Source organism: Notamacropus eugenii, chromosome 4, assembly GCF_028372415.1.
Source record: "Notamacropus eugenii isolate mMacEug1 chromosome 4, mMacEug1.pri_v2, whole genome shotgun sequence".
Classification (NCBI taxonomy): Eukaryota; Metazoa; Chordata; class Mammalia; order Diprotodontia; family Macropodidae; genus Notamacropus; species Notamacropus eugenii.
Genome location: NC_092875.1, coordinates 314392610 through 314417815, shown reverse-complemented (window position 1 = coordinate 314417815; position 25206 = coordinate 314392610). Strand labels below are relative to the sequence as shown.

Here is a 25206-nt window from a genome sequence, read left to right as displayed (position 1 = left end):
TTGGGTTTCTGTTTTTTTCTTCTATTGTTCAGTTTTCTGCTTTGTTACTTACCATTTCTTTTTCCTTGCTCCTGTTTACATGAAGAAGAGCATGTACGTATTGCTATCATACTTATAACTTGCTTCTCATGTAACATTTTTTACTATTTATCCAAAATGTTCAGACCATCATTTTGATGAAATTGAATGAAGAGAGGAAGCATGAAAAAGGTGAGAGAGACAAAAACAGATACATAGAGACAGGAAGAGATAGAGACAGAGAGACAGAGACTGACAAAGAAAAGTCAGAGTCAGAAACAAACTCAGAAAGAGACAGAGAAAGAATAAAGACATTGAAAGAGACAGAGAAGCAGAGGCAAAGAAAGAGAAAAACAGAGACAAAGTGAGAGTGACAGACTTAGAGATAAAGACAGAAACACAATCACTCACAAAACCCTGGGAACAAGGGAGAAAGGGAAAAAAGGAGCAAAAAAATGGGGGAATTTGGGAAGTGGTCATTTACTTATCATGGCAAGTGGCAAACAGCCAGAGTATTGTTCCAAATACTGTTTTAATTATCTTTTGTATTCCTTGGAGAGGACCAAAAGTTTTCCACTTTATGAGCAACAGTTTTCCCAGAAGAAAAAAATTTCGCTTCTAGTGGTACAGGAAATCTTCTAGAAGCTTCTTTGCAGCTAAGTTTGCTGTTTAAAAACAAACAAAAAAAACAAACAAAAAAAAAACAAAGTTTCAGTGTTTTCTTCACAGAATTTTTTCTTTTTTCTTAGAATTATGAAAGAGATGGAAAGAGACAGACAAGGCAAGCGGGAGAAAAATGTGTAGATAAATAATGTGTTAGGTTTAAACAAGTTCTGACAGAACTGATGATATTCATAGTGACCAAAAAGGCATCTTGCCAAACCAGTGATGTATCAATGTGAATACCCCAAAGAGACATCTGTGGGCTTCCCTATGCCTCTAACATTGGATTGCTCCCAAATGAAATGCCAGTCAATAAGTCAATGAATACTATGCATTGTTGACTCAGTCCATAGCTTCATGTAATTTAAGACAAACCTGAAAAACAGGTTTGTGATCCAATAATGCTAACAGGAGATAAGTTGCACTCATTGTACGGTCACTGCTAAAACTGGAAAAGAGCTATTATAGGGACTACAATTTTTAGTAGGAAAATATAATACCTTAGGAAATATATATCAAGAATTTAATATAGCTATAATTTTAATACAAAATTCTTCCTGAATTGATGTAAACACCTGGGATATCAAAGAGTACTGTATAGTAATAACCCACATGTTATCCAAACTTCAGTCTTCTCAGCCTTGATATGGTACTTTTTTTCAAAACTTATTTGCTCAAGAATGTTTCTCCCTCTTTCACTGATACCTGAAGGGAAAAAAAAAAGATATACACATATCAGGATAAAGCTGTAAAACATGAATGAAAGAGTGAGTGAATGAATAAGTGAATTTTTAAAAATAGCTTAGCTAATATTTATATAGTTACTTAAGCTTTACAAGGTTCCGCATATACCATCACATTTAATTCTCACAGCAATCCTATGATGTAAGTGATATTATTATCCCTACTTTGCAAATGGTGAAACAGAAGACTGTAGAGATTAAGTGACTTATCCAGGGTTTCAGGACTAAGAGAAGCAGAATGACTTCCTTGGTTTGAAATACACATGATTCCACTATACCCTGTTTTTACTTACTTAATTTTCCAATAGAGTAAACTGAGGACTTGGAAATTGGTAGCTAGCAAAACATCACATGTAATATTTAAAGAGAAAGCATCATCACGAAAATAAATGCAAACATACTTGTGCTCAGACAAGTGAATGCCCATAAATATTGAGGGTGAATATTAGGAAATAAACCAAGGTTGTTATTTCTTCTTCCAGTCTTCTCTGTCTATATAAATATGCAATTCTCTCTGTCTTTCTCTCTGTCTCTGTCTCTGTCTCTGTCTCTCTCTCTGTCTCTGTCTCTCTCTCTCTCTCTCTCTCTCTCTCTCTCTCTCTCTCTCTCTCTCTCTCTCTCTCTCTCTCTGTCTCTCTCTCTCTCTCTCTCTGCAATCAAGAATAGACCATTTTAGGAGATTGGGAAGTGATGGAAAGGCAATTTAATGTATGGGATTTAACTGGATGTAAGAATACTTTACATATTCCCTATAGTGATATCATTTGTCCTCCCCTTCCTCATTTTTACATCCCTAAATCACCAGGTGTGCATAGTCATCATGAAGTATGACAGATCACATCACATGCCAGATATATTCCCCAGGAAAACATTTGATCTCTGCATTGTTTATGTCAGATTAATAGACATCTACGTCAGTACCCCTCCACAGGGATTCCCTAATCACCACCACCTCTCTTCTTCTAACCTGATTAAAACTATTGATTCAAATCATCATTCTTTGAAGTACAAGATGCTGTTTCCTCCAGATTTGATTCAGTTGTCTACTGTAAAGGAAGAAACTTAGGTCTTCTATTACAAATTTCCAAGCATTCAACTGTGCTAAGTGCTTGGATACAAATGTGAACAAGCAAAACAGTTCATGTGCTAAACAAACTTACATTCTGATGAAGGAATATATGATGCATTCAGGAGAACAAGACTTGATTAAGAGGATACATATTCTATGCAGGGTTTAGAAGTGGAATTGCAGTTTTCAGAAAAAAAAAGAAAAGCTATCAAAAGTCATGTGACAAATGTACTAAATCAATATAGGTTAGAGAAACACAAATTTAAGCAACTCTGAGTTACTGCCTTACACCTATCAAATTGGATAACATGACAGAAAATGAAAATAAGAAATACTGGAGGTTATGTGGAAAAATTGGGACACTGTTGGTGTATTTGTGAGCTAATCCAACCATCCTGTAAAACGATGTAGAACTGTTCAAACACTTTGACCCAGCAATACCATGGCTAGTTCAGTATCTCAAAGAGATCAAAGGAAAGGAAAAAGGGCCTATTTGTAAAAAAAAAAAAACCTTTATACACAAACCTAAAGCCTTTTTTGTGGTGGCAAATAATCAGAAATTTAGGGGATGCCTTTCGATTGGGGAATAGTTAAACAAGTTGTAACATACGATTGTGAAGGAATACTATTGTGCTTTAAGAAATAATGGACAGAAATAATAACAATTAAAAAAATAATAACTTACAGTTTGCCAGGCTACTGTGGGCTTATGTTTATGCAATGAATTTATTTGGAAAACCAGAATGTCATTTTTTCTCTGTCTTGACACTGCACACCCCTGCTTTCCTGTATACTAGATTCTATCTGAAGACCCAGCCTATACCCTACCTCTTTCATAAAGGGTTGTCTGATCATTTTGGTCTCCTCTGAAATCCTATATAAATTATGGTCCTAACAATTAATTTGGCAATAAATCATGTGCTGAATCATGACACTTCTTCTTTTATTGCTCTAAATATTACTTAAACATCATATTTAATTTTCAAATGTTAATTCTTATCTTTCCAAGTAGATTATTAGCTTTTTTAAGATAAAGGACTTATGACGAGAGTTAAGCCCCAGGAAGATTTCTTTAGTTACTTAAAATTGTGTGTGTGAATTGACCTTATTTCCCCATTCAGAATTTTTGTCTTGTTAGGGTTCTTTCAATTGGGAGACTGAATTTTCAGAGCTCTTGCTTTTGAAAAGCAGAAAGTTCTAAATTTTGGATATTGTCATATTTTCATTCTTTTATTTCAATTTTTTGTCTTTCTGTTTTCATTTTAAAAAATAAAGTTATATAAAACTTGTTGATTAAAAGGAATAAATTTTAAATTAAAAAAACAATAATGAGCAGGATGATTTCAGAAACTTCTATGAAGATTTATTTGAACTGAAATAAAATGAAGTAAGAACTGTAGGGCATTGTACACAGTAACAGCAATATTATAAGTATGATGAACTGTGGAAGACTTAACTATTCTGATGGAGACAAAGATCCATGATAAAAAGTGATATCCACTTCTACAGAGAAAACTAATGAATTTTGAATGCAAATTGAAATATACTTTCTGAACTTTATTTTTTCTTACTTTTCTATTCATTTTTATTTTGCAACATGGATGACATGAAAATATGCTTTGCATGATTTCACTTGTGTAGTAGATATCAATTTGATTTTCTTCTGAAGAAAGGAGGAGGAGTTGTAGGGAGGGAGAAAAGTTGGAACTCATTTTTTTAAATGTTAAAAGACTGCATGTATTTAGAAAATATTTAACAAAATATATAAAATGAATTGAAAAATAATGAAATGGCCAAGAAATGATATTGAATCCTTATTTGAGACCTGACAAGATTGCTTCTCACTGAATAGAACACAAGAATGTCAAACTGTTACATAAAACTGGCAGAAACAAAAACATCACACTCTCTCTGTTACAATGAGGTGATCCATGCCCTTTACACTAAAAAGTTCCATAATCCTTTGTTTTCATTTTCTGAATCTCTCTTGACTAAACTTTGTTGCCAACTACCGTGGCAAACTGTCTAATTTGGAAAGATGAGAAACAAGACACATATATAATGAGATCTATGCATCTTCTTTAAATTTCTGTAACAACTTCAGAAACTTTTCTATGCTTTCCTGGATATTAGTTTCTATTTCAAGACCTTTCTTATACACTACTTCTTTCATAAAGGATTCTCTGATCATTAAGGTCTCCTCAGAAATCCTATATCAATTATGGTCCTAATAATTAGTTTGGCAATTAATCATGTACTCACTCATGACAATGCTTCTTTTATTGTCATAAAATGTTATTTAAATATCTTTCCAGCTAGATTATTAGCTTCTTTTTAAAGAAAAAGGACTCTTCCTTGTAATCCTTGAAGTACCTGGAAAAATGTATTCTATATAATATAAATTTAACAAATAGATGTTGATTTGTTTTGGGTGCTTGATTTTAATGAATACAAAAAGTACTCAAGTGAATGTGATGTTTTAATATGTGTATATTATACTGACAAATGTCTGTCTTGTGACATGGTGTTTAGTAGGATTTTTCATGTTATACGTCAGTAACTTGTACTGAAGAAATGATTTACAATGAAAAGATAATACAAAGTAGCAAGTACAATGAAATAATGCAAAAAAAGTCTGCAGAGGGGAAGAGCCAAGATGGCGGAGTAGAAAGACACACATATGCCAGCTCCGAACCCACAGCCCATAAAATATCTATAAAGAAGAACTCCCAACAAATTCTGGAGCAGCAGAAGCCACAGAACAACAGAGCAGAGGAGATTTGTGTTCCACAGAGCCCAGAAAACCTGACACAAAAAGTCGATAGCACACCAGACATGGAGCAGAGCCCAGCCCTGCCTTGGCCTCGAAGCGCAGAGGGGAGCAGACCTGAGCAGGCTTCAGTGATGGAATCTCCAGTGGCCACGCAGGTCCTTCCACCTGCAGGTGACAAGTGTCGGTGAGAGAGTCTTTTTGGGGGGCTAAGAGGGGGTGTGGGGTGTCTCCATAACTCAGGACCCCTCAGGAGGCAGCAGTGGGGGCTGCAGACAGGGGGTCCCCAAGAAGGCAGAAGCCTGGATCCATTGTTGAAGGTCTCTGAATAAACCCTCTGAGGGAACTGAGCCCCGTGAGGTGGCCCTGCCCCCACCCAAGCACCTGACCTTGATCTCATACTGAATAGCAGCCCCGCCCCCACTCAAAGCCCTGACTCTGGGAAGCAGCATTTGAATCTCAGACCACAAGCCCTGGTTAGGCAAATCTGGAGGCATGGTGGGGTGGAAAGAAAACTTAGAAGTCAAGTCACTGGCTGGGAAAATGCCCAGAAAAGGGAAAAAAAAATAAGACTATAGAAGGTTACTTTCTTGGTGAACAGATAATTCCTCCCTTCCTTTCTGATGAGGAAGAACAAGGCTTTCCATCAGGCAAAGACACAGAAGTCAAGGCTTCTGTATCCCACACATCCAAAATAAATATACCACGGGCTCAGGCCATGGAAGAGCTCAAAAAGGATTTTGAAAATCGAGAAAGAGAGGTGGAGGAAATACTGGGAAGAGAAATGAGAGAGATGAAAGAAAAGTATGAGAAGCAGGTCAACCCCTTGCTAAAGGAGACCCAAAAAAATGCTGAAGAAATTAACACCTTGAAAAATAGGCTAACTCAATTGACAAAAGAGGCTCAAAAAGCCAATGAGGAGGAGAATGCTGTCAAAAGCAGAACTAGCCAAATGGAAAAGGAGGTTCAAAAGCTCAATGAAGAAAATAGTTCTTTCAATTAGAATGGAACAAAACAAAACCAAAAGAATGAAAAAATGGAAGATCATGTGAAATATCTCATTGGAAAAACAACTGACCTGCAAAATAGATCCAGGAGAGACAATTTAAAAATTATGGGACTACCTGAAAGCCATGATCCAAAAAACAGCCGAGACATCATCTTTTATGAAATTATCAAGGAAAACTGCCCTGAGATTCTAGAACCAGAGGGCAAAATAAGTATTCAAGGAATCCACATATCACCACCCGAAAGAGATCCAAAAAGAGAAACTCCTAGGAACATTGTGGCCAAATTCCAGAGTTCCCAGGTCAAGGAGAAAATATTGCAAGCGGCTAGAAAGAAACAATTCAAGTATTGTAGAAATACAATCAGGATAACACAAGATCTAGCAGCTTCTACATTAAGGGATTGAAGGGCATGGAATAGGATATTCCAGAAGTCAAAGGAACTAGGACTCAAACCAAGGATCACCTATCCAGCAAAACTGAGTATAATACTTCAGGGGAAAAATTGGTCTTTCAATGAAATAGAGAACTTTCAAGCATTCTTGATGAAAAGACCAGAGCTGAAAAGAAAATTTGACTTTCAAACACAAGAATGAAGAGAAGTATGAAAAGGTAAACAGCAAAGAGGGACTTACTAAAAAGGGACTTACTAAAGTTGAACTGTTTACATTCCTACATGGAAAGAAAATATTTGTAACTCTTGAAACTTTTCAGTATCTGGGTATTTGGTGGGATTACACACACACACACACACACACACACACACACACACACACAGAGAGAGAGAGAGCACAGAGTAAATTGAATAGGATGGGATCATATCTTAAAAAAATGAAATTAAGTGGTGAGAGAGAAATATATCAGGAGGAGAAAGGGAGAAATGGAATGGGGCAAATTGTCTCTCATAAAAGAGGCAAGCAAAAGACTTTTTAGTGGAGGGAAAAAGAAGGGAGGTGAGAGAAAAACATGAAGTTTACTCTCATCACATTTGACTAAAGGAAGGAATAAAATGCACACTCATTTTGGTATGAAAACCTATCTTACAATACAGGAAAGTGGGGGAGAAGGAGATAAGTAGGATGGGGAGGATGATGGAAGGGAGGGCATGGGGAGGAGGGAGCAATTTGAAGTCAACACTCTTGGGGAGGGACAGGATTAAAAGAGAGAATAGAAGCAATGGGGGGCAGGATAGGATGGAGGGAAATGTAGTTAGTCTTACACAACACGACTATCATGGAAGTCATTTGCAAAACTATACAGATATGGCCTATATTGAGTTGTTTGCCTTCCAAAAGGAATGGGTGGGGAGGGAGGGATGAAGAGAAGTTGGAACTCAAAGTTTTAGGATCCACTGTTGAGTACTGTTCTCACTACTAGGAAATAAGAAATACAGGTAAAGGTGTATAGAAAGTTATCTGGCCCTACAGGAGAAAAGGGAAAATGGGGACAAGGGAAGGGAGGGATGATAGAAGAGAGGGCAGATTGGTGATAGGGGCAATTAGAATGCTGGGTGATTTGGGGTGGGGGGAGGGGACAAATGGGGAGAAAATTTGGAACCCAAAATTTTGTGAAAATGAATGTTGAAAGTTAAATAAATTAATTTTAAAAAAAGTCTGCAGATTTATTACAGGAAGAGTATATCACCTCATCACAAATCAACCAAGCAATAAGCATTTATTAAGCTATTGTCATGTACTAATCCTTGCATGAGGTGTTGGGGATACAAAACAAAGAGAGATACATAAATTTATCTCCATATCACTGATATGTTGATCATTAGGACCATGATTTCTGTTTAATCAGTGATCTGTAGCACCTGGAGTCTTTGTACGTGGGAGCTTAGCATAGACTACTGGCACTGGTAGTACTGGGAAAATGATAAAGATGGGGAAAAAAAAACTGTTTTGGGAGTTGGGCAAGGAATTATGTGGAATTTTATTAGCTGGATTTTATTAGTGTTTTATTGTCTGTTAATGATCAGAATCGAAGAAAAAAACCACCCATTCCCTGGATGTGTTCATTTGTCATGAATCATGCCTAAACAGAGGATGTTTCTGAATAGTGTCATTTCCCTCCAGCAAGTGACTCCTGTAAGAACAACTAAGGAAGAAAAAGGTAGCATAGCACTTGATTAGGTCCGGAGAGTCAGATATATCCTCTCGCACTCCTGGAGATTTGAGTTTTATCTTCTCCATGTACCATCCCTAAAAGCTGCAGTAAGTACTAGTTCCCATTTAGGCATCCAGTCAAATTTACAAATGATTCCTCAGAAGACTATTTTGCAAATGAGGCCTCTTCCTCTGTCAGGTCATTTGGGAGATTTCTCTCACTTTAAAAAAAATGAAACATCGAGGTTTTTTGTTTATATATCTCTCTTAGCCTGCTTTGTTCCTGCGGGCAAAACATGCTATAATGGAAAACTTGTTAGAAAAGTTCCCAAAGTGATTACCATAGGAATTCCCTAATTAACACAGAAATATGTCCACAAAGGGACTGAGAGTTCAATAATAATTCAGCACATACTGCACTATATAATTATGTTGTTTCTCTAATCCTTCTTATTAATGCCTTCACTTCTCTTTAATATCAGGTAGTTCGTTTCATGTAAGGAAAAAAGGGAAAGAACTTTAAAAATTTACATATTGTTCAAAGTTATGTGCTGTTTTTTGCAGATAAGGCAAATAGGAGCAAAACTGGTAGTTTCTTCATTTTCATATCATGCTGAATTTCATAGAATGTAAAGTGTGCATATTACTTTTAAAATAGTTTTAATATCCTATTCCACATTGAAGACAGAGAAAAATGGTTATGGGGGGATGGGACATTTAGGTATGCTAGCAAGAAAAATATGTTTTTCTAAATAACTACAATTTCAGTTTAATATGAATTTCTCTATTTACAGATACTTTTGTAGCAATATACCAATTTTTTTTTTAAATCTTCCTTGTCTTCATTGATACTTAGTTGATGAGAGGGATTATGGTATTGTGGAGCGTATCTTCCTAATGAATGCTAGATTTATCCTGGAAAGGATCCTCAAAGTCATTTATATAATCCAATATTTGATAAGCAAACTGAGGTCAAAACTGAGGTGGTGAAATAACTTGTGTAATATCACAAAGGTAAGTGCCAGAATTGGAATTTGAATATAGGTCTTTTGGCATCAAAGTCACTATTCTTTCATTGTAATAGGATGTTGGATCTGGCATAAAAAAGACATGAGTGTAAATCCTACCCTTCTCATCTGCTGTGTGAGAATGGATAAAAAACAACCTCTCTGAGCTACAATTTACTCACAGGTAAAATGAAATTCACTGCAGAAGGAAATGGTGAGTAAGTCGACAATTTTTGGCAAGACAACACCATGGACAGTTTGGTCCAAAGATTACTAAGAATTAAAAATGACTGAAAAACTGAACAACAAAATGACAGGCATATATGTCAGTGACTTCTAGTTTTTTGATTTCACAAACTGCTTTAAAAAACAACCATAATAAATGTTGTGATTCACCATGTAAATTCAAATATAAATATTATATATATATACATACATATGATATATTTACAACATGCATACCTATATGCAATTATATATGTATACACACACACATATATTTGCTTAAGGTAATATTATGTATTTTTAGAGGAAAATCTCTTATACCATCACCATCATCATCATCATCACCATGAATCCTAAAATTTCATGAATCAATAAAAGGAAATGGCTAGATTAAGGTAAATCAATGTCCCTTTCAGATTCAAATTTTTATCACTGTGTGTGTGATTAACTTAGTGGCTCCTCACAATATTAACTTGTATAGGTCTTGTGTATTTTTGTATGCATAAAATATGCAAGAATTTTATACAATTTAGACATAAAGGGTGAAAATATATAAAAATTAGCATAGCAAGGAATAGTTTACTTGTCAGATCTATGGAGACGGGAAGAATTTATAACCAAACAAGAGATAGAGAAAATTATCAAATGCAAAATGAATAATTTTGGTTGCATTAAATTAAAAAAAGTTTTTGCCCTAAGCCAATACAGTCAAGATTAGAAGGGAGGCAGAAAGCTGGGAAACATTTTTTACAGCCAATGTCTCTGATAAAGGACTCATCTCTAAAATATATAGAGAACTGAATCAAATTTATAAGAATACAAGTCATTCTCCATTTGGAAGATAGTCACAGGATATGGACAGGCAGTAAAAAGATGAAAAAAGTTACAACTGTCTATAGTCATATGAAAGAATACTTTAAATCACTATTGATTAGAGAAATGCAAATAAAAGAACTCTGAGATACCACATCATAAAAAAACAGGAAAATAGTAAAATGTTAGAGAAGATGTGGGGAAATTGGAACACTAATGCATTGTTGATGAAGTTGTGAACTGATCTAATCATTGCAGAGAGCAATTTGGAACTATGCCCAAAGGACTATAAAACTGTGAATATCCTTTGATCCAGCAATGTTGCTACTAGGTCTATATCCCAAAGCGATCATAAAAACTGGAAAAGGACACACATGTACAAAATCATTTATAGCAACTCTTTTTGCATTACAAAAATTCTAAATTGAGGCAATGCTCATCAGTTGGGGAATGGCTGAACAAACTAGTATATGAATGTAATGGAATACTAGTGTTTCATAAGAAATGGTGAGCAGGCAGAATTCAGAAAATACTGGAAAGACTTGCATGAATTGATGCTGAGTGAAGTGACCAGAACCAGACCACTATACACAGTAGCAGCAATGTTGTGCAATGACCAACTTCGTTAGACTTAGCTCTTCCCAACAATGCAATGATATAAGTCAATTTCAAAAGACCCATGATCAAAAATCCTATGTATACCCAGAGAAAGAACTTTGGAGTCTTTTGGTTTTTTTGTTTTGTTTTGCTTTTCTTTCTCTCTTGTTCTGCTTCTTTCACAACATTACTAATGTGGAAATATAGTTAATATGATCATACATGTGTGGCCTATGTCAGACTACATGACACCTTGGGGAGGGGGTAGTGAAGAGAGAGTAGGAATTTAGAAATTAAAATCTTTTAAATGCAAATGTTGAAAGTTAAAATAAATACATTTTTAAAAATACACAAAATTTGTGCATTTTGTCTGTTGTATAAAAATTAACGTCACTCCTTCAGGACAGGGATTGTTTCATACTTGTCTTTATATTGCTAGGACCTGGTACAGTGCCTGGTACGTAGAAGTTACTTAAGAAATGCTTGATGTTTGATCTATTGATTATTGATTGAAGGCAGAAAAATGTTGAAAAGAAATCTGGCAAATTGGAATAAATATGTATTGTCTATGCATTTTATAAACAAAACAAAACAGAACTGTCCATGTGTTGTTTTTAAATAGTTGGAATTTCATTTTCTGTACTTATGAGTTTTAGAAATGGAATGTGGGCCTTTGGGGTAATATCATATTTTATTTATTATCACCAGGGATTTCTCCACCCACTGCTGCTATTAAACCATTCTGTTGCACTACACATGATTACTTCTGGGTTAGGATTCTAATAGAATACCTATAACAACAGAATAGTTGGAGCCTCTATGTTCATCCTCTTATCAAAAGAAATTAGGAAGCAATAGAGAATGGACAAGTTGGTAGAGGCAACAAAAGTTATCTTTCAAAATGAAATGATTTATTTACTGAGTAGATCTGTGTATAGCGGTACATGCAAGAAAGAGGACAAAGTGGCAAGCAGCTGAAATGAAGTCACCTATTTTTGTGGATAATGTTAATAATGACATCAATTTCTCTACTGTAAACTACAAGTATACTATGAATTGGCTCTTTCCAGAAATCCTGACCTACAACTTTGCTTTTTTTATCCAATTATCACCATGGCATGCCCCTTGTTATATTGCTAACTTATGTATTATATTCTTTTACTCATTACAAAATCTAACCATAGTTATAGTGTCAACTGAACAATTCTCAGGTAAATTTAGGTTTTCTAAGTTGTAGAATATGAGAAGAGAAAGATTAAAGGACTTTTCCATCCAATCTAGGGTATAGATGAGTTTTTACACCTTCCAGAATAAAAAGGTTAAGAATTACATTCGCTCTCCACAAAAGTAACCCAAATAGTTTTTCTAAGTCACACATATGTCATTCTTTCACTCAGGAATCATTGGTTGATCTGTTGTCTCTTGGATAAAATATAAGTTCCTCAGTTTTGCATTTAAAGACCCTTATAATGTATCTACACACAACTGAATATATTTCCCATATCATGGTAGCCCCCTCCACACATGTTACATTTTAGGCAAAATACGTTACTTGCTGTTACTCAGAAATAAAATTCTATCTTCTAACTTTATGTGCTTCTACAGACAATTCCACATGCCTGCAACGTATTGCTCCATTTGCTCCATTCTTAGTATTCTTAGCTTCCTTTGTGGCTTACTTCAGGTGTTCTGAATCACCAAGCATTATGTAATTGTAACAGCAAGCACACTGTCATACACAGGAGGGTCTGCTCCACAGGTTTTTAGATCTGCTTTTCTAAGGAAAGTAACCTCAAAAGAGGTAAACAATCTTACTTTAATCAAGCACACATATCATCCACTTAGTTCAGGGAGAAAAGTCAGCTCCCTGAACTTCAGAGAAAATACAAACAAAAATTACAAGCAGAAATTGCAAACAAAAAGACAAAGAGAGTGGGCTTCCAACTGCCTGCATATGAACAACACATACATGGTTAAAAGAAAGAGAAGCACCAATAACTGGGTTTTCAAGGGAGTGAGGTGGTGCTCATTAACAGCTACCCAGAGTCTTGTCTGGTCTGACTTGAGCACCAAAGCAAAACCTCGCCTCTGAGTATATATACACTTTTCATAGTCAGAGGTCAAGACCCTCAGGACCCAGTGCCTTATTAGCAATTAACAAAAGGTATGGACCTTCATACAAAACAAGACTCCTCTAATCAAGCTTCCCTTAATAGCCCCCATCTGAGCCCTACTAATAGGCAAGGAAGATGTTTAACTCCCGTTACAGTAACAGAAGAATGGGCTTTGCTCCATACTAGACCAGAAGGAGGTCTAAGTAAACTTCTTGTTTCTTATTGCCAGTTCTAGATCCAATTTCCCACAGTCAGATACATCATCTCTTTTAAGGCTCTTTTAATCTAGATCTACACGTCTCTATATGTATGCATCTATGCATGTATGCATCTATGCATGCATGCATGTATGTATGTGCACATGTATCATCTTTCCATCTCTATTTTATACATATATATTTACATATATGTAAAATAAGTGAATATACAATTATATCAACACAGGTATACGTACCTATACTTATTTATTTATATATTCTGGTGTAGTTTACATAAGATCATTCTCTCTCCTTTCTCAAGGATTTTAATCCCTGTTATATAGCATTGCTCTCCATCCCAAACTCTGTCCTTGTTTTTTAGGACTTCTTTTTATATGTTGATATCCTCTCTATAATCTTTGCTTGCTATTTCACCCATTAACTCAACATCTTTGATTTTTAACTTCATTCTACCTCAAACAAACACAGGGATGCTCATACCCTTGATCTCATCACCATCAACAATTTTCTGCACTACAAAGTGCCCTCTGAATATAATTTCCTATTATTACAACTCTGCATTATGATTTACCTCTCCTAGAATATATCCTTAATATTGTAGCCTCTAATCATTCTCCCTCTGTTCTGTTTTCCCAGGCCCTCACTCCTAATTTAGTTTCATTTTTCTCCCTTGCAACATTTTGATCACAGGATACAACATTCTCATTAAGTTCCTTACTCTTTTGTCCTAATCACTGCTTACTTCTTTCCAAAATTCAATCTTAGACTATCACATGTGCTTTTTTTTCCCCTCTGATGTTACCCAAATGCTGCTGAATTATACTATACAAAGTCCCATAGCTTAGCTGACTTGGTATATTATAAGCTTACACTATGTAAACTCACTTGTAAAACTGCAACGTGACATTTTTTTTCTGTTTCCATATTGACTATTGAATTCCCCAATATCCCCCATTATATGTTGGAAGTCTCTTTTCCTCAATTTTGTTGAAAAATTAGAAAAATGAATGTACAATTACAGGACAGGACCATTTCCCACCCTATTTATTTGCTTCAGATAACCTCAAAGACACACAGACACAGACACACACACACAGACAGACACAATCCTTTCTCCCTTCACTTGAATGTCATTTTTTCCCTTCACATCAGTTCCTCTATTTGTGTCTTTTTCCACTCCTTTCTCACTCCTGGACTGTGTCCTTTCAATTGTAACCTTCTTTCTTAGATGTTTAATCTCTTTTCTGATCTATTGTCTCCTTCTTAATTGCCTATAAACATGTGCATATTTGCCTGATCTTTGACTGCATCTCTCAAGCTTTCTTTTCAGTATGAAATTCTGGTTAAAAATATCGTCTACACTTATTGTCTCCTCTTCATTGTTCAACATATTGAATTCTAATTTCTTCCCTATCTAGTTTCACTTTAACGAAAATGCTCCTTCCCAGGTTATCTATCTATCTATCATCTGTTTGCCCATTTATTTATTTATTCATTTATTTATTGATTGATTGATTTATTCACTCATTTATTCATCCATCTATTCATTTATTTTGTTTAGTCCAATGACTTTCTTCAATTCTTATCATGCATTACCTTTCTATAACGTTCAACAAGTTTTGCTTCCTCTGAATATAGTCTCTTCTCTGGGATTTAGTGACATTGCTCAAGTGATAATTCTTAAGCTATAATTCAGTCTACTGGTATCTCTGCATCCTTTTATCTTTTCAATTCTGGGATCTTAAGTTTAGAGCTTCAAAGGAACTTAGATGGCATCTAGTTTGATCTCCTAATTTTACATATGAGACCCTGAGAAGTTGAACAACAAACCTAAGACTCCTCAGGTGTTCAGTGACAGTAACATCCTTGAATTCATATCCTCTCTCCCTGAATAACTCATGGCATACCCCATGTGTGATTTTACCCCCATGCTGTCTCCTGGGCTTCCTTTCTTCTCTTTAGATCTTTTTATTTTGTCTTTTTTATCAGCTTCCATGTGTTCAATCATCATCTCTATGCAGATGACTTTAACACCTACATACTCATCTCTTTTCTTTGATCCAGGCCCATCTCTCCAATCACTTACTGCACATGTAAATCTGGATGTCCCTTAGACATCTCAACTTCAAAGCATCAAAATCTGAAGTCATTATCTTTACTCCTATGCTGGGGATGGAAGCTCAATTCCATGTGGACAGTCTCGGGCGGGTAAAGGTGGGAACTTCTAAATCTTAGAGTTCTCCCGAGGCCCCCCAGGAAATGACTGGGAATCGAGGTGAACCGAGCTATCTCGTGTATTTCCGCCTCTTCCCGTGAGAAACGTGATGGGAGAGAGCTCTCCCCGCCCTCGAGATTGTCCCGGATCTGGGCACACTATTGTTATCTAACAGCACGGTATTCAGATGCAAACTATGCGGCTGGAGAGCTTAAGTAGGATCAGGAAAGCCTGAAAGCTCGCTTGGGTGGAGGGGCCACGTGTGTGGACAGAAGGCCCCGCATTTCCTCTTTCTTCTCTCCCCTCCCCCTCTCTCCCCACTTATACTTCTACTTCCAATCTCTTATTGTAAGATCTTGCCTCCTTGGGAGATCTTTCTCTCTCCCTCCTAAGGAAGAATTCCCCTGCACTTGTAACTAGACCCTGAAATAAAGCTCAACCCTTGTTGGACTCTGGAACGTCCTTTCTCTCATACGAGCATCTGGTTTGGCCAGCCGAAGACCTCCGATAGAGGTAAGGTAAGACTCGGGTAGCCCTCAGGCCTCTAGGCCTGGCACTCCTAAAGCTTGCATTCCACTTAAATTGTCCATTTCTTTTGAATTTCATTCTGTTGGTCAAACAGGTTCACAACTGAATTACACTTGAAAGTTCACTCCCATTTACTCCCACTATTCCATCCATTACCAAATCTTTAATAATAGTAATGATAATGTTAACCATATAATAAAAGTGATTATAGAATAATAGTTAACATTTATATTATACTTTCATCCTTGCAAAGTGGTTTACATATATCAGATCATCTGTTTCTCACAATGACCCTGTGAGTGAGGTGCTACCAATATCCACATTTTAGAGATGAGAAAATTAAGACTGGCAGAAATTCTGACTTGTCTAAAGTTGCATACTTGATGTATGTCTGAGACAAAATTTGAACTCTGACCTTCCTGACTCCAAGTTCAGTGCTCTATCTAATGCAATACCTATTGGCTTACCGATTCTCTGTTTGCAGCTCTTGAATCTGCCAACTCTTCATTTTCCCCTCCCCACTCCCAAATACAAGAGGACAGGCCCTTTTCACTTCTTGCTTGGACTATTGATATTAGTATTCTTGTAGCCAGGTTCATACTTCTCTAACTCGTCATCTATAGAGCTGCCACCTTGATCTTTATAAAAGATAAATAAGTACCATTTCACTCTTCTCCTCAAGAAGTTTCAGTAGCTCCCTATTGCATTTAGGGTGAGATAAAAGTCATCTTTTTGAAATTTAAAATCCCTCAAAATCTGAACCCATCCTATATTTTGAAGCTTTCCTTAATTTATCATACCTTATCTATTTTATCATCAAGCCATTTTACTATTTATTATTCCTTGTGAAAGGCATTCCAACTTCTGTATCCAAGACTTTTCATAGGTTGTTCTTATATATTCTAGATCTCCCTCTCCATTTTTTAGAAGACATAGCTCTTTTTAAGGTTGATTTCATTTGCCACTTCCTACAAAAGGTATTTTGGACTACTTCCATTAACATGTTCAATTCTATTATATGAAATGTATTTTGCACTTGTTTTGAATATATCTTGTATTTACTTGTCTCTGTACATAATATAACTCTTAAATATAGTATAAGCTCATTGAGGGCAAATATTGTCTCATTTTTTTCTTGAAATCCTCTATTCCTAGCACAGTGTCAAGCCAACAGTAGGTACTTAATAAAGGTTTGTTTGCTGTTGCATTCAGCTACTACCTTCTACAGAAAACATTTAATGACCCCTCTTATTATTAGTGGTTATATTTTATTAAAATTATTTAATATGTAATTGTGAAGGTTATTTTGGGAGAATTTGTTGATGAGTGGTTAACAGTTCATATAGAGAGATACAGACATAAACACACATATACTCATTCTGTGTGTGTGTGTATATATATATATATATATATATATATACATATATACACATACATACATAAATATATACATATATATACGGTGTGTGTCATGCATATATTTTAATATTTGTTGCTTAAGTTTAATATGAATTATTAACATTTTCTTAAATATAAGAATCAATAAAGCAATAAATCTAGATCTGAATTGCAGTTTTTCCTCTAATTTTTGAGATATAAATGCTCACATTCAAAATTTAGCAATCATCTTTCTGGATTGAAGCTGGCTTCAATACAACTCTGCTTGTATGCCTGTCATACACGCATATAGACAAACATACACACATACCTATTGTACACGCATGTTTTAAAATATAAACTCCTTGGAAGCAATGATTTGGGATATATGTACATGGCAATCACCAGAGTCCTTTATACATAACGAGAACTGAGTAAATGATCATTGAACTGAATTGAATTATTGTGTAGTATATGTAAATGCTTTATCCACCCACGCAACTCTATTAAATATAAGCTATTTCAGGTAAATTATTTTCAATTTTATATCCATAGAAGCTAGTATAATCTCCTATAAGTAGTGAGTCCTTAGTAAAGGTTTATTGGTTCAAATTGAATTAAAGAGCCTATGAAAGTGAGTAGTAGGTTTCACATTATAGTGCTAAGAAACCAGATGCACATGATTTGATTAAAAGTATATCTTAATGACCAAGACCCATATATTATAGCAAAGAATACAAAAAGAGCTGGAAAATCAGTAAAACTAAGCAACACATTGAAAATATTGTGACTACATGCTATGGTATTCATTTATTATTTCTCAGCTTTGTAAAGGTGGAGCAGCTGCCTTTTCATATATGTTTTCTTGGAGCCAAGACTGGTCATCTAAATTTTCAGCATTACATTTTAATTGTTGTCATTGTTTTGGTTGTGGTTCTTCTTCTTCTTCTTCTTCGTCTTCTTCTTCGTCTTCTTCTTCTTCTTCTTTTTCTTCTTCTTCTTCTTCTTCTTCTTCTTCTTCTTCTTCTTCTTCTTCTTCTTCTTCTTCTTCTAATTCTTTCTCTTTCTAGTTACATTCTGGAAGTCATTTTACATGAACATTTCCAGGTTCTGCTTACTTCATTCTGCATCAGTATACATCTTCCTGTGTTTTTCTGGATTTGGTCATCTGATACCACATAATATCTTTCCAGGACATCCATGTATGACAACTAATTTAAACATTTTCCAATAAATGGCCATCTGTTTCCATTTCTTTACTACTATAAAAAGTATCACTATAAACATCATAGCATATGTTTTTTTCTGTCATTAATTGTTGCAACAAATATTGATATCATTAATTGATACCTCATTGCTATTTTCTACTATTATTGGAGGGCAGTATACACTTTTTTGTAGGTATATCACACTGATATGCTAATACATATTGAATTTGCAGTATAAATCATTATTGTCCTGCCTTTCTATACTTTTGCAGTGTCCCATAAGTTTTGGTACGTTGTCTCACTATTGTCATTCTCTTGAATGAAGTTGTTGATTGTTTCTATGATTTCTTCTTTAACCCAATCCTTCTTTAGAATTAGATTATTTAGTTTCCAATTGATTTTTGGTTTCTCTTTCCATGGCCTTTTATTACATGTAATTTTTAATGCATTATGATCTGAAAAGGATGCATTGATTATCTCTACCTTTCTGCACTGGATTGTGAGATTTTTATGTCCTAGTACATGGTCAATTTTTGTAAATGTTCCATGTACCGCTGAGAAAAATGTATATTCCTTTCTATTCCCATTTAATTTTCTCCAAAGATCTATCATATCTACCTTATCCAGAGTTTTATTTACCTCCTTAACCTCTTTCTTGTTTATTTTAAGGTTGGATTTATCTAGTTCAGAGAGGGGGAGGTTGAGGTCCCCCACTAGTATAGTTTTGCTATCAATTTCTTCCTTCAACTCCCCCAACCTCTCCTCTAAGAATCTGGATGCTATACCACTTGGAGCATACATGTTTAGTAATGATATTGCTTCATTGTCTATGGTGCCTTTTAGTAGGATATAGTTTCCATCCTTATCCCTTTTGATTAGATCTATTTCTGCTTTTGCTTTGTCTGAGATTAGGATTGCTACTCCTGCCTTTCTTACATGAGCTGAAGCACAATATATTCTGCTCCATCCTTTGACCTTTATCCTATGTGTATCCCCCCGTTTCAAATGTGTTTCTTGTAAGCAGCATATTGTTGGATTATGGCTTTTAATCCATTCTGCTATCCGTCTCCGTTTTATGGGAGAGTTCATCCCATTCACATTCACAGTTATGATTACAATCTGTGTATTTCCCTCCAACCTCTTTCCCACCATTTGTGCTTTTAACTCTCCCGTCTCCCTTCCCCTCCTCAATAGTATTCACTTTTCTCCCCCTCCTCCTGCAGCCTTCCCCTCCTTCTTTTAGCCCCCCTCCGTTTTAGTCCCCTTTACTCTTATTGCTTCTTTCCTCCCTTTTAGCCACCCTCCCCTTTCTTCCCCCTTCCCCTCCTACTACCTATAGAGCTAGTTAGGATTATCTGCTTAAGGTTATTGTTCCCTCCTTTGAACAAATCAGATGAGAGTACCTCTCAAACAATGCTCATCTCCCTCCCCTCCTTCCCTCTACTATAGTTTTGTACTTCTTCCTGTGATATAACTTGCCATTTTCTGCTTCCCCCTTTCCACACCTCCTATTACATTCCCTTCTCATACTTAAATCATATTTTTGACATGACATCATTTACTTTATGCCCGTTCCCTCTACATATATCCCTTTTATCATAATAGCTGCACAGTTCTCAAGATTAACAGGTATCATCTTCCCTTACAGGGAGGTAAACAGATTGCCCTAATTGAGTTGCAAGTTTTTGTTTTTGTTTTTTCCCCTCTGTTTACCTTTTTATGATTCTCTGGAGACCTGCATTTGAAGATCAAATTGTCTATTGAGTTCTGGTGTTTTGGTCAGGAAGCTCTGGAAATCCCTTATTTCGTTGAATGACTTTCTCCTTGCCTGAAATGTTATGCTGAACTTTGCTGGGTAGTTGATCCTCGGGTGGAGTCCCAACTCCTTTGCCTTACGGAATATTGGGTTCCAGTTCTTTCAATCTTTTAATGTAGAAGCTGCAAGGTCCTGTGTGATCCTGACTGTGTGACCTTGATATTTAAATTGTTTCTTTCTGGCTGCTTGTAGTATTTTCTCCTTCACTTGATAGCTCTGGAATTTGGCAACTATATTTCTTGGGGTTTTGAGTTTGGGATCCCTTTCCGGTGGGGAACGGTGGATTCTTTCGATGGCTATTTTGCCCTCTGAGTCTAGTACTTCTGGGCAGTTTTCCTTGATGATTTCCTGAAAGATATTGTCCAGACTCTTTTCTTCATCATGGGTTTCTGGCAGGCCAATAATTCTTAGATTTTCTCTCCTGGATCTATTTTCCAGGTCAGTTGTTTTTCCAATTAAATATTTTAGATTTTCTTCTATCTTTTCATTCTTTAGATTTTGTTTGACTGATTCTTGTTGCCTCATTGAGTCATTAGTTTCTACTTGCCCAATTCTAATCTTGATCGTATTGTTTTCTTCAGTTAACTTTCGCATCTCCTTTTCCATCTGGCCAATTTTTCCCTTTAAGGAGCTATTTTCTCCATTTAATTTTTGTACTTCTTTTTCCATTCGACCAATTTTCCCAGTTAGGTTTTGGGTTTCCTTTTCCATCTGATCAATTTTCCCTATTAGGTTTTGAGTTTCCTTTTCCGTTTGATTAACTCTTCCTTTTAGGGAATTATTCTCTCCAGTTAATTTTTGAACTTCCTTTTCCATTTCTTCAATTTTCTTTTTCAGATTGATGTTCTCATCAGTGAATTCTTTTTTTATGGTTTTAAAATCAATGGCCAGTTTTTCTTTTATATCCTTCTTCAGACGTTCCAGGTAATCTAGTTGTGCTTGCGAGAAATTCATAGTCCCATCTGAGGTTTCAGATGGAAGTACAGTCTCAGCTCTGACCTCTTTGGTGTTTGTGTTTTGGTCCTTATCCCCATAGAAAGATTCTATGGTTTTTTCACTTTTCGTCTGCTTTTTCCGATTCATGATGTTGGCTGAGTGTTGTAGCTTTTGGTTCTTTCAGTCAGAAGATACAGATCTTTTAAGTTGAGTTGATGTTTGTCTAGGCTAAAAGCAGGCTTTTTTGTTGTTGTTGTTGTTGTTGTTGTTGTTGTTGTTTCCCAGATCAACCCTGGGGTTAGCTTGATAGGTGTGTGGGAGGTGTGGTCTGGTCTCAGGATATCTCCTCAGCTGGCCTGAGGCAAAGGCAAGGTCCGGGAATGGTGATCCCAGCTTCCCTATTGTCTTCCCTTTTCCCCTGGAGGGCTGGGGCACGCCTAGAGGCTAATGCGTGTTCCCGCCCCTCCTGGGGCTCGTCTCCCGGGCTGCGGCTTGCCTGGGTCTCAGTGCGAATTTTTCTCTGTCCTGGGTCGTCTGTCCCTCCAGACAGCCTCCACCAAGGTAGGAAAAATCCCCCTTTGCCACCTCTCCAGCCTCTGGTGTTATGAGACCACCCGCCCCCTTCTGCTGCTCCCACTGATCCAGGATCAATCTGGGGAAGAATTTTATGGTTCCCTCACGGTCATCGGGGGGGAGGGGAGAGCACTTACTGATCACTCCGGCATCCCAGCTTCTGGATGTTCAAGTAGTGACCCACTGAAGTCCCGTCTTTAGGCTGAAGATTTCAAAGGCTGTTGCGCTGATATCGTTGGCTCGGCCTGGCTTATCTCCTGCTCCGCTGGTCTCGCCCGCCACTCTCGGGCCCCTCGGGTCCTCTCCGCCCTGCCGCGCCGATCGCGCTGCGCTGTGCGCCGGAGTCTTACCCCCGCGGAACAGATCCCTCCCGTGGACCTTCCAGTCCAGCCTGGGCTCCGAATCAGTCAAAGTCCGTCTCCCACTGGATTCTACACCTCCAAAGTCTGGTCAGACTCTCCCCCCAGATATATCCAGAGGAGTTTTTCCAGGAGCTTAGGTGAGTCGTTGCTTTCACTCCGCCATCTTGGCTCCGCCCCCCCTCTCTATACTTGAGAAAAAAATAAAGTAAGCTCATGTCTTTACACTGATAGTCTTAAATATCATATGTTTAGTTTGAACTTATTCTAACCAGCTTGATGCCTTTGGTTCTGAATTTTGTATTTTTCTACAAAGGTGTCAAACTAAAAAGAAAGAGGAAACCACAAAATAGTGTCATCTGTGTTGCATTCTATTTTATCTATTTTATTAATAATTTCTCAATGACATTTATATATGTTTACAAGTATAACTTTTGTTATACTTGTAGTTCTTAATACTGGGTGATCTGCAAGGTGAAAACAATGTCCAATGTCTTCATAACAGAAAGAACTATAGGCTTAGAGTCTGAATCCTGCCTCTGGTCTTATAGTATCATTGGCAAATAACTTTTGGAGGGTTTCAGTTTTCCAATCTATGAAATGAATCTAGAAAAAACATTCTTCAAGCTTCTGTGCATGTATATTTATTGGTGTATTTTTGGGTGTATATATACAGACAGATATAATTTGTATATGAGTAATTTAAACTTATGTATAATTTTTGATTAGACATAATTTATATGCACATTTAGTAATATATGTACATATATACAACTATGTGTGTATATACCATATACATATAAATGCATATATATGTATATGTACATATATATGTGTTTGTGTGTGTATGTGTATATGTGTGTGCATTCACTTCTAATTCCTTGATAAAATTTTTTTTCCCAAAAAATACATCTTTACTCTATGGCACCTCCTCTCTATTTAAAGTTTTAATGCATTAATTTTACTTCAATTCAATTTAATTTCTAAACTATATTCTAATCTCTGAGGATTTTTACCATGTCATAAAACTTTTCTATTATGTCCCATAGTGCATACCCTTGTTCTGGGCACACAATAGACATTCATTGTAGACTTGCTGTGTCACAGTACAGCAGGAAGGTACTGACTTTGAATTCAGTTCTTTCCACAGTGCTAATCATGATGTAATACTGAGCTATGTAAACTTGGAAAAATTTTTCACCTCTCTGACCCTCAGCATCTAACTTTATGAAAATTGAATGAAAATTATAATAGTTATGCTGCCAACCTTGCAGTGTTATTGTTAGAATAAAACAAGATAACAAATTGATGTATTTTTCAGTATTCCAAAATATTTCCTGGGACCCCTCCATTAACTACATACGATGGCCAGTGTGAGAACTAAACAATAGAAGCTGTTGCAACAAAAAATACAAAAACCCTTAGAAAAAACAAATAGAAAATGTTGTACTACCTTCAATGAGATAGTAAGTCCATTTCACTCATACAAAATTATATTGTGGTGGTGTGAGCATTTCTGTTATTAAATACTAGCTTTCAGACAATATGGAGTGAAAATAAGTGATCTTTATATAATAGATGGCATTGATTTCACATTAAAATGTATAATACTTCCTTGAGCTCCATAGATGTCCTCTAATGTTGAAATTACAAACAAATAATATCCCATTCTTTTTGCTGTTGCTTAGATTTCATCCATTCGGATCTGTCAAGGGGTTAATTGGAGTGAGAGAAGATTAATGATGTAGCTTGGCAAATCTTTTGCCACTTAAAGTCTCAGTGAGTTGTCTTGGAGTACTGAGGGAGTGAGTTACCTATTTACATTGAAATAGGTAAAAAGTGTTTGAGTTAGGATTTGAATAGGGGTCTTTCCAACAACCACTCAAGGACTTTATCCACTGCATTACACAGTTCTTGCCTCTCTATCAAACCTTGAGAATAATTTCATCAAAGAAAAAAGTTTTTATTTATCGTTTACCATGTGTCAAGCATTACGATAAAGTCACACACACAGATACAGATAGATTTATTTTATATAAATATATCAATAAATCTATATACCCAGAAGGAAGTACAATACTGACCTTTAAGGATAATATATTCTAGTACTGTATGACAACAGACAAAAGAGTGCCAGAAACTAGGGGGTAGGGAGAGGTTGCCTTTTGGATAAATGGTGTCAAAGTCTATGGGGTCAAAAGGACAGCTTACAGGTGAATGAAGCATGGTAGAACTGATGAGGGCTGGAAAGAGGAATGGGATGGATAACATTTTGAAATCCCCCAAAGTCCAGAGTACCAGGGGCAGGTCTCCTAGAATGAATTTGCGAACTCAAGCATTCTTGAAGTCAAGGTAAAGATTTATTATGCTTTTCAGCAGGCAAGAATTCTTAGGGAACCTACAACCTTAGAGGGTACATGGAAAGTTTATGTAGGATATTCTATAGTAAAACATGTGCCAGGAGTAATGGTTAGGTGATTCAGGGTGGTATTAGGGAGTGGTTAAAGAGTGGTTATTACTTCTTAAAGGAACATGCACTTTTAGTATCTACTGCACAGAGTTCATCAGGAAATAGCACAAGGCAGGGCTACATGGAGGTGTGGTTTTGGGCCTGAAACATCACTAAGTCAACTAAAGGTCAGGACTGTCTAAGTAATACCAGGCTGCTCTCATCAATGTTTCATTAGACAAGAAAAATGTAAGGGCATGTTCCTATGTCTAAGTCTAGGATACATATGATTAGTCAGTGAGTAGTAAATGTTCTTCTGACTCAGCCAGTTCAGCCAGTACACAGCTGGCTCCAACTAATAAATTCTATAAGGGCAGCTGGCTACTGTAGTAG

At 36.3% G+C, this 25206-nt stretch overlaps 1 long non-coding RNA gene across 1 annotated transcript in view; it reads right to left on the bottom strand.

Moving 5' to 3' along the window:
* Positions 1-506: 506 nt before the first annotated feature.
* Positions 507-25206, bottom strand: part of LOC140498452 (uncharacterized) — a 48830-nt gene continuing 24130 nt past the window's right edge. The window contains exons 2-3 of the long non-coding RNA XR_011965097.1: positions 1294-1386; positions 507-683 (exon numbers count right to left, since the gene is read on the bottom strand). This is a non-coding gene — a long non-coding RNA (uncharacterized lncRNA). The remainder of the gene's footprint in view (positions 684-1293; positions 1387-25206) is intronic.